Source organism: Geospiza fortis, unplaced genomic scaffold, assembly GCF_000277835.1.
Source record: "Geospiza fortis unplaced genomic scaffold, GeoFor_1.0 scaffold49, whole genome shotgun sequence".
Taxonomy (NCBI): Eukaryota; Metazoa; Chordata; class Aves; order Passeriformes; family Thraupidae; genus Geospiza; species Geospiza fortis.
In genome coordinates, this window is record NW_005054378.1 from 1,141,917 (window position 1) to 1,152,407 (window position 10,491).

Below are 10,491 nucleotides of genomic sequence, written 5' to 3' on the forward strand. Positions count from 1 at the left end.
GTGGACTACAGGTTGATCAGACACCTCCATCTGATAGAAGAAAGCCCAAGGAAAAGGGAGAAGTAACAGCACTGTGCCATGAATTTACTAGGTCCAGGAAGCAGCAGGCCAGTACCTACATGAAAGATAGTTTGTAAGCATAAGCCAAAACGTAGCTTGGATTTTGTGAAAAGAAGAATAGAGCTCTGTGCTACAGCTTAAAGAGGACTTTCCTAGAAAAATAAGCAATGCACAGGGATACCTTGGTGTGGAGAAACCAGTCCTTCCACCTCTCAGTAAGTGGTGGCTGCACCCAGCACATAATCTCTCAAGGCAATGCAATCCTTGCAAAGGAGGGAGTCCTTCCCACATAAGCATCAAGTACAATCAGCAAACATCACTCACACAATCTCTGAGGCCAGAGCCTAAGCAAACTGAAATATTTTTCACCAGCTAAAATACATCCTTTGGTTCCTGCCAGCTTAGGAAACACAGAGCTTTCCCAAATCTGGGACCACTGGATTGCATTCTGCATGCAGGTGTGGGACAGCTGATCCCACAACCAGAGCAGGACTGATAAAGTGCTTTGGAAATACAACCATAAAGGAAACTTGTGACAAGATGAGACTGCTCTGACTGTGCTTGAGACTGTCCCTTTTCACTGTATACAGGGAATTTGTGACACAGACCATCAGTGCTGACTTCATCAGTGTTTGCTGGTGTCCCTTAGCAGTCAAGCACCAAACAAAAGTGATGTTTATTCAACCATTATCATGGGTACAGATCTGAAATTTGAATCACAGCTTTCCACTGTGGTTGGTCAAAGAATGACACATGCTGTTGTGGCCCTATCTTCGGGGTGAACTAAACACATTTTCGTGGTGATATTTCCAGTTGTCATGCTCACAACACCGAATTTTGAATCCTCTGAATACTGTTAAATCCTCAAGGGCTTAAGCATTCAGAAGAAGGGGAAAGTCCACTAATGGAAGATGGAGAAAGAATTAAAAAGAGACCCAACATAATGCATAGCTAAACACAAGTACACACAAACACACAGACAATCAACTCAGTCCTACTTTGAATGAAATCACTCTGGGAAGAACAATTCCTTTCACTCCAGGAAATACTGGGTGAATTTCTCCAGCCCATGTTATGTAGGTCAAAGCAGATTATCGCAGTAGTCCTCAGGGCTTTAACATCTATGAATATACCCAGCTGATTGCTGAGCAGGCCTGTGGAGTGGCTTGGTGTAATGTGTGCTGATACTGTTCAGACACAGAGGATGGGTAATGCCTGAGCTGAGAGACTGCATTTTTTTGGGTATAATGCACAATTTTCAGTGCTGAGATGCTGTATTCTCATGACAGCATTTACGTACTTTCCCAGCCTTCACTTTGGTTTCTGTGCAGTCTGGGAAAGGGATTCAAGCCTTCAGCATCACTGATGATCCACGGGACAGCATTTCTTGGCAGCAGAATGCAAATATTTCTTCCTACCCTATTCTCAGGGCGGCACTGGTGCTTGTCTGACACTATGTGGGTCCCACCCCAGGCCTGGTCAGCTGCATGAGCTGGCTCACCTCAGGAACTCTTCAGGAGCTGGACTCAATGGTCCTTGTGGGTCCCTCCAAACTCTGGATATTCTCTGATCCTGTGATTGTGATAAAACACTCAAGCCTGATGAGCGCTACACTGGCGCAGCAGAGAGAGCACAAACATGCAGATAAGGGCAGGGGATGACATTGCCCCTGCTCATGGCAGCTGGCCATTGGAGCTATTTACTTATATTACCCAAACATGTCCTTCTCTGTCCTGTCTTAGGAGCTGTGGTGATTGATACGGGGCTGACTTCAGACACGGCTCCCCTCTAACCCAGCTGAGTGCCTCAACAGTGACGGCAGAAGGGCTGAAGACGCTTCCTTTCCCAATGTCTTGACAGAGAATGGCTCCAGCAGGAACCAGACCTGGCATCTGTTGCACGTAGGGTTAGGACCCCGGGCTGTGAGCTGTAGCAGCATGGAGCAGACATGCCTTCTGCTCCACTGCCTTGTCTGTGGGGAGCAGCAGACGCTGGGGAGAGGGGGAGACAGGCACCGTTACAGATTCGTTATCATAAAACACCAGGAGCCTGGAGTCAGGGCACGAGCCAGGTCTTGAGGCATTTCAGTCTGCACTATCCCAAGCATGCTTCCAGCTAATTTTCACTGTCCTTTTCTCCCTCTTCCCCTGCACATAAGGGCTGAGTTATCAGATCCTCAGTATTCATCCCACAGTACAGGTAAAACCAACATTAATTCTTTGCTCTCCCATCTCACGATTTCTATTTCAGCACCTCTCAGTATCTAGGGAGACAGCCCTTATACTCTGAGCTTAGCCCACAGGTAAATCCTCAGAGGTGGCTGTTTCCACTCTTCCTATGCCCATTGCTCTAAGAAAATATAATAAGAAAAAATAAAAATATGCCTGCATTAGTATACAGAGAGAGGCAATTTATACAGGGCATTAGGCATGCAGTACAAATGAGAGTACAGGAAAAGAGGAGTGAATGGTGAATGTTTATGGAGTAAGTTAACAACTGGGAATGATGTTGCATTTTCCATGCAAGCAGACAGACAGATATAACATGGTCCCAATAGGGAGGAATAAATCCCTGTAGTTTGTGGCCTACTTTCAGCTTCATTAATGGAATAAAGGCCAGGAGGCATGATGTCATGAAATTAGCTTCCTAATTAAACATTGCCTTTGCCTCTCTTCCCCTCCCTTCTCTGGGTGAAGTCAGTGGCTTTTCTGGCTCAAAGCTCTTTCTATTTGTCAAAGATTGAAGCTCCTTCTGAGGAAGGTATTTAGATGTCTTTACCAACACCTCACAACTGCATGTTCTGCAGTTTGAAGCCTGGAGACTGGCACCCTGGCTTCTCTTAGGACTCCTAGAAAGCCCAGTTCAGAAGTCAGACAGTTCTTTCACAGATCTGCCCATACACCTTTCCCCAAGAACCATTGAAGGAATGTGCTAGGCATAGCCATTAAGGATCCCAAAGTAAATCTGCTGGCTGGAACTGTTCAATGAACTAGTGCTTGCTCTGAATTTGTTTTTTCATCTCAACTTTTCACATAAGGAAGGGTCAGAACACCCACCATAACTTTGGCCTGTTCAATCCCAACTGAGTGATGAGCCTATCTTGCTAGGTAGCAGGAGATTGGGTCTTTGTTGTCCTGTCCTCATTACCCCATGTCCATCACTGGTGAAGAACTAGCCTGATGGTGAGACGGAAAAAGATTAAAAAGATTCCTTCCTTCCTAGGCATGTACAACAATATTGAGAAACTGAGTCTCTGCCTCATAAAAAACCACCAGAATCAGGTTGTATACACCATCTCCAACCCTGTCTGAAAGAAGTGAAGTGCTCCAAGAACTTTGACTAAAGAAGGAAAGATTTAGCCTTCTTTACACTTTTACAATTTTTACAGTAAGTTAATTGGTAAAACTACGTCCATAGCTTGTTCTTAATGTAGGTGACTCATACACAGAGGAAAAAAACAATCAGTATTTCTCCCCATTCTATAATATAGTTGTTTACAATAGTAATTCCAGAAAAAGACCAAAATTCATTACCATCATAAAATAATTGGACACAGGCTTCCAAACTAATCAAAAGTTTGTGGCAGCCTAGTAGGCCCTTGTAATGTAATATCAGACAAAATCTTTATCATAGCTACAATCGAAAGCAAAGCATACCTTTCCCAAGTTTCTCTGCACCCACCATCAGCCTGAACAACTTTTTTACTTTTTTTCTGATTTTACAATGTGGGGAGTGCACTGACCTTTCTCCCAGAAAATGTCCATGGCCTTACTTTGTCCATTCAGCTAAAAATGCTGCAAATACAGTATGGCCATGAATAATAGAGAGCCCAAAAGTAGATGTTGCCAAGAGTGGGTGACTCAGGAAGTGGTTCAGACATATGCATGAGAACATTTAGCCCTGCAATTCATCAAACGTGGATGTGTTGCTCATATTTATCATTTTTATTCCAATACCAAAGCAGAATCTACCACATTTATTTAAGAAGTTACAGCTCCTGCAGTTCTAGCTCTTGAAGATGAGGACACCCCAGTGAGAGGCCACAGTCCCACTCTCCTTTCTTTCATCACTCAGGTGATATGATGGGAGTTGTACTAATATGTCTCTGTGTTAAGGTTTGTGGTGTGGGGCAGGAGTGGAGTGGAGTGCAGATTCAGGTGGGACAAGGCTCTAGTTGCTCATCTTAATCTCCATATACAGACACTGCAGACAGTGGAACCACCCCAGTGTCTAATGTATCACCACCTATGGGCTCCCTCCTTCCCCTAAAATGTGGGGATTCAGACATGAACTGAGCTGCCCTGAAAAGATGCATCTTTAGAGTGTGGCTGATATTCAGGGACTCAAATTCCCATAGCCCCAGCTGTCCACCCCCACTTCATGAGCCACACTGATGCTGACAAACTGAGACACCGAACAAGAGAGATGCACAAGGTCATGGAAGGAAGGAGTGATGGGGCTGTGTGGCAGTGAAAGAAAACCTGAGCTACAGCCTTAACCCCAAAGCAAACATCCTCTCCACTCTGCACCTCTCCTCCCCTCTCCCTCTTCCTTCTCTGCCATACAAGTCCCAGTGTGATAGTACTACAGGGCATCCCTGTAATGTATGTTAAGTGAGTGTGTGTCTCCGGGTGCGCTTGTCTCCCATCGAGATGGAGTTATTTTCTCTCACTCGGCATCTTTTGTGCAGGTGCATGCTTTACAAACAGAAAAATCAGCACTCTGCAAAAGTGTTTCTGTTAACATTTATCACCCCTTCCCTTAGTCATCACCACAGCAGCCCTCCCGGGGGAATGGGAATGCTAATTCAAGGGAAGATGTAATGCCAGACCATTGGGAGCCCTGGATTAGAACAACAAGAGAAAGAGAGAAGGAGGAAAAACGAGAGAGCCAGGAAGGGAGAAAGAGTCCTAAAGACAGAGGCAGAGAAAGAGTTGAAGTCTCATTCCCTTTTATTGCAGCTCCATGCTTTTTAATTGTTCCGCCTGAGTAAATTCTTCCTCTGTGATCCTGTTGTTAATGAAAAAGTCCATTGCGGTCACTCTGATGGCTTTAAGCTTATGCTTGTACAATGGTTTCTTGAATCCCAGAGCTGTTAATATATCTGGAGTGGAGCAGCTGCAGGGCAATCTATTTCTATGATAATGTGTATACAGAGGTTTTTTATCTTTTTTTCTTCCTTTTTTTCTTTTTCTTTTTTTTTTTTTTTTTTTGGGTACAGAGAAGGCAAAACAAGAGTAATTCCTAAAATGTTATCCTCTTTCGTTTCCTTCACCTCTGATCTTTCTTCCAAATATTTCTAGATGGTCTACCCAGAGCCCCAGGTATTATTATACAACTTCAGTTTTGATAGGCCACTGTTTAGAGCTGAGACTTTATTTGTAACTGAGGGGTATAAAGCTCAGTGTTGCCATTGCAAAATTATAAGTGTCCAATGGTTAATCTCTATAAAGGACTCAGGTGGTAAAATGAAAATCCCAATATAGCCCAAAGTGCTTTTGAACTGCAGCAAAACCTCTGGTTCTGAAATCTAGGGGTAAAATTATTTCACCCTCCAAGAGTTCCCATAGTACACAGGGATTAAAATTGAAATCTGGAGTTTCACTCTAAAATATTGTAAAATGTTATAATATGAAACCAAACATTTCTCACACTCTGTCCAAAACTCACAGCACTCATGTTTGAGGTTGTAGTACCACATGGAAATCTATTATAATTTATGCCAATGTAGTTAAATTTAGTGCTTATTTCTCTGTCACACAGGTTGATCAAAAATTATGTTATCTTTTTCCCTTGATTCCTCTTTCTAATGAAAGTTTTGAAAACTAAAACGTGTCAGTTACTCCTGAAAGGGCAACGAACCTTCAACTCCATCTCTCAACTTCCCCCTTTAAAAAGTCAAACACATTTTTGATGGAAAAAAATTAACTACAGTTTTCTAGTGCATAATACTCCTATTTTTAGCAAGAAACGTAGTATAGTGAGGATTGCCCTACAAAGCTTAGCATGACATGTAAAAACAGCACATTGAGACTCAGAACCTTGCTGTATTATTTGTAGAGATCCTTCACATCTAATTTGTATAAAAAAGGAGAGACTCTCTTCAATTATGTGCAGCAAAATCATATTCAACTTGAAGACATACAATATCTTAAAAATTTGTTGAAAATACAGAGACCTTTGCCGGCAGTGAAGACGTCAACTCATCCTTGTACTTTTTCATAGTGTCCAAATCCAAATAATCCAATCTTCAAACCTTTATAGGTGTTGGCATCACAATCTCAACCTTGGTGAAAGGTATGGCCAAAACACAGCAAAAAATCAAGTGGTTTCCTTTTTTACTTCTTTGGCATACTATGAAATGGATGATTGCTCTAACTTTCCTCTACCCCCCTGTTATTATTTAGAAGAAACTGTCAAAGAAAGGTAACATTGCAAAAAACTTGACTCAGTTTGTCACAGACATAAGTTTGGGACTAAAATTTAGGGAATGGCACTTCACATATGTTCACTGAAGAAAAGAACATTTGGAGACCTTACTAGAAGGGTTTTGTGATCCAAAAAATAAAAAGTTATATTCAGTATTAAACCAGAAGAGTCTAGCATACATATATATATATACATATATACATAGATATATATACATATATATTTTTTCCCCTCTCTACTTCTGTATGATAAGGCAAATATTCTTCAAGTAAAGGCAGGAAAATGAAAGAGTCAATGACCAGCTTCCTGCAACTACACATTTTTTTCAATCTAAAGACAACACTGTGTCAGTGAAAGGTCTTGTTTGAGCAGCTGGAGACTTGAAGATTTACATTTTTAGGCAGTGTAAAATAGTTGGCCAATAAGAGCAACTCAGAAAATGAAGGGAAAATTTAATCTGAAGCTTATTCAAATACTCGACCTCTATTTAATTGCAGCTCAGCTAAGATCCTTAAGGGTGCTCTACCTGTCCAGTTGTTTCAGGTTATACTCTACTAATCTTTCCCCATATTGAATTAAGTTGACACTGTATCTGCAATTAAAAATAAATGTGACAGTGCAAGGAAGCAAGAGGATCGTATTCAACAAAAACAAGCAGTGATTAATCTGTAATCTTTTGTATCAGGCACACCACCTCCTTTACTGTAGTGAGATGTGCTACTCAGTCAAGCTTCTGTTGACATGTTTTGACAAAATTTATTTCTTCAAGTTGTTTGCTTGATCCTAGAGAGCAAAAGATAGAGCCCTGCTGTTTTATACATTGTATGAGCTCCTAATAAGGAAGAGTGTCTTTTCCCTGGAGGACTTAAATTAAAAGAGCCATGACAGAGAATAGGAGCAGCAATAAAAGCAAAGACAAAAGTTGAAGGGCCTTGTTTTCAGAGAATGTTTGGATACTAGAAACTTTCAGGGGTCAGTTCTTTTGGTTTTCTGGGAGAGGACAGTGGAATCTGGTGCAAATATCAATTCTGGATAAGGAGACAGGACAGCTGGGTTTGCTGCTGTGTGGACATATCTCCTGGCTCCAAATGAGCTCAGGCATTTGTACCTCAGAGCCCCCTCTGGTGCAGACATTGCTTGGAATTCACTCCCAAGCTCTGAGGTCACTTTGTTGCTTTTGGAAGCCTTTTTAAAAAACTAATGCGCAAGATGGGTGTGAATGCTTGTAAATGAAACCAGGAATGGTTTATGGTGTTTGGTAGGGCTGCACTGCAATGCACACTGCAGGCTTGGGACTCTATTTGTAGCCCAGGCAGATTTCTCCAGAGGTCAGGTTTTCTATTCTCTAACAAAGATACAAAACTCTCTTCTAGAGTCACCATTGGTGACTGAAGAGTTTTGATTTAAAGGACAACATCAAACAAAAAATAATAAAGTCGTCATGGATCAAACTGAGACTAATATATCTGGCTAGTTTAAGGGCCAGGTCTTGGCACCCTCGCTGGATCAGATGGTTTTGTGAAAAATATTTGTATTGTTAACCTACTTCTGTGTGGGCCTTGAGTTGAAATGGTGATGCTTCCAGAAATATGCAGCTGTGTACAAGAAGAACAACCACTAACACAAGCCCAGATAGTGATATGCAGCCAACTGAGCCAGTCTGTTTCCTTCTCCAGAAAAAAAAGTACAAAATGTGTTGACTTGATGTCTTGGGGAGAAAACAAAAACAAAGAAAAGAAAAAAAAAAAAAAAACGAACCAAAAAACCAAACCAAACTCAACCAAGAAAAACAACAACAACAAAAAGCTGGACTCACACCAGCTCAGACTTTACAAAGTCTAGGCTTGGCCTCAACCTTGCTGTAAGACAGAGATGAATGGAACAACTGCCTCTCCAGAGAACCCTACCAGCACATATCACAATAGCACCAGCTGAACTGCAGATGCTTTGTAGCAAGTAGCCTTTAAGGACCTGGGAAATCAGCCCACTGCCTTATTGAGCTATTACCTCCTATACAAACATTACTTTTACTATCCACATCCCTACCAGAGGCAGTGCAGCTTCATTCTGGCTTACCAGGTACAATGACTGCTGCTCCCCCCTCGATCCTTTTCAATTTTTGTGCTCCCCTGTCTCACCGTTCCTGCTGTCCTCCGGAAAGATGGAATCATGCTGCTCCAAAACCCACTGCTGTCTACAGATCAGTGCAAAACTGTAGGCACACATTTCCATTTGGCCATTATTGTCTGCCCCAGATGAGTGAAACCAGATTATCTTTGCTCCTACAAGAAACTTTAGACTTTGAGAAAGCAAAAGCATTCCCGCCTTTAGTCTAAAATTACCGCAAATATAACTTTATACGCTCATTGCCAAGCTACACTAAACATCGTGCCTTTTTAGCTGCTGCAAGAACAGCAAATAAAAAATGCAGCTTGCATGTTATAATTTTCAATACAGTAGTTGCTGGCTCAGGCAAAGCAAGTTAAGGGGGGTGGGGGGGGGCAGAAAACCCTAAAGGATTCTGGGTATTTTTTTTCCCTTTTACCTCATTAAGCTTTGCTTCCAATTACATTTTAATGATGCTTGATGTCTTCTGTATGCTAGCATTTACTGCAGTCTCTTTAAATTTAATCGTCTTGATAATGGGTTACTCTGACACTGCAAATTAGGGGCTGAAAGAAACCTTTTGCCACATCCAGGAAAAGCTGTGTGTCCACTCTGCAGCCTGTTGCTACTCAGCAAGAAATACCAGCCTGGCATTGTAGAGTTCCTTCTGCCTCATGGCTTCCTGCTTCCTAAATGGTGAATTAAGATGAACTAATTACACACAGGGGGTAGGGGGAAGAAAAAAAAAAAGTTTATTTCTGGAATGTTGTTTTCTACCAATGTGTTTGAAGCCACTTTGGGGCACGTGGCACCATTTTGAGCAGTTTGTTTTCCCCAGTTTTCTCCACCCTCATCAGAGGCTCTAACGGTTGGCTTCTTGCTGTAACGGGTAGCTAAGGGGAGTTTATGGATTTATTTTTGAAGATAGCCTTACCTTTTTCCAGCACCTCTCATCCTCATACAACAGGCATCTAGATAGTATCCACGCAAGCTGTAAACTCACAGCCTCATGCAGAAAGATGAAGAGTGTAAAATTAGAGGCTCATCACCCACATATTTTCACACTTGCTTGTGCTGTATTTTGGATACTGCTTTTGCTATCAGTTTATATGACTTCCCATCATCAAAACATCTAATCACCTAGCAACCACCGGGTCAAAGCCCCTCCTAGGAGTAGAACATTTTCAGATCCCTTCTTATTCTAGGAGCACAATAAACAGGAAAAAATCTGCAGGAAAAGAAAAGAATAGAGACAACAAGAAAGAACACTCAGAAAGAAGTAAAAAAAACCAAGCGCCACCAGTCATAAGTAAATTCAGTGGTGTAGTGGGATTTAGGTCAGGTCCAGGCTCTGCTGAGATCTAGAGTCGCCCCTTCCTTAAAGTTTAAAATATTTATTTGAAAAGCAACTCTGAGAGAGAAAAAAAAAAGTATTTCAAAGGTGCTTTCTGGATTTTGCCCTTAATTCAGGCATTGGTTGCATTTCCGAGCTTTCTTTTGGTAATTGTTCACTCTGCCTAATTGTTATTTCACTAGAAACTAACAGAGTCTCCAAACCACATGATATCTTTGAGTATATCAGTGGAATAGGTCCCTCTCCAGCCACAGAGACAAGCAGGGAAATAGGGCTTCATTAGCACATCCTGTTTGCCACTAGAAAAATGAACCTGCAGCTTCAGCTTGATCCCTACCTTCCGAGTGTTCCTCAACACCCAAATCACAAACTGCACTGACAGTGGTGCAATAGACTCAAAAAAAGGGAAAAGTAGGGTGAAGACTCCAGTTTCTCTCCAACTGTTATCTTCCACTGTTAATGGAGCTCAGTAGTGGAATAGACAGAGTAGTGAAATCATTGCCATTCTCCATCTCATTTCAGCATCTCTTCTGGAAAGAGCG

The 10,491-nt window shown here is 41.8% G+C and overlaps 1 protein-coding gene across 1 annotated transcript in view; it reads right to left on the reverse strand.

The window, feature by feature from the left end:
- Window positions 1-10,491, reverse strand: part of CELF4 (CUGBP Elav-like family member 4) — a 696,303-nt gene that overhangs the window by 429,794 nt on the left and 256,018 nt on the right. The gene's annotated exons all lie outside the window — the stretch shown is intronic.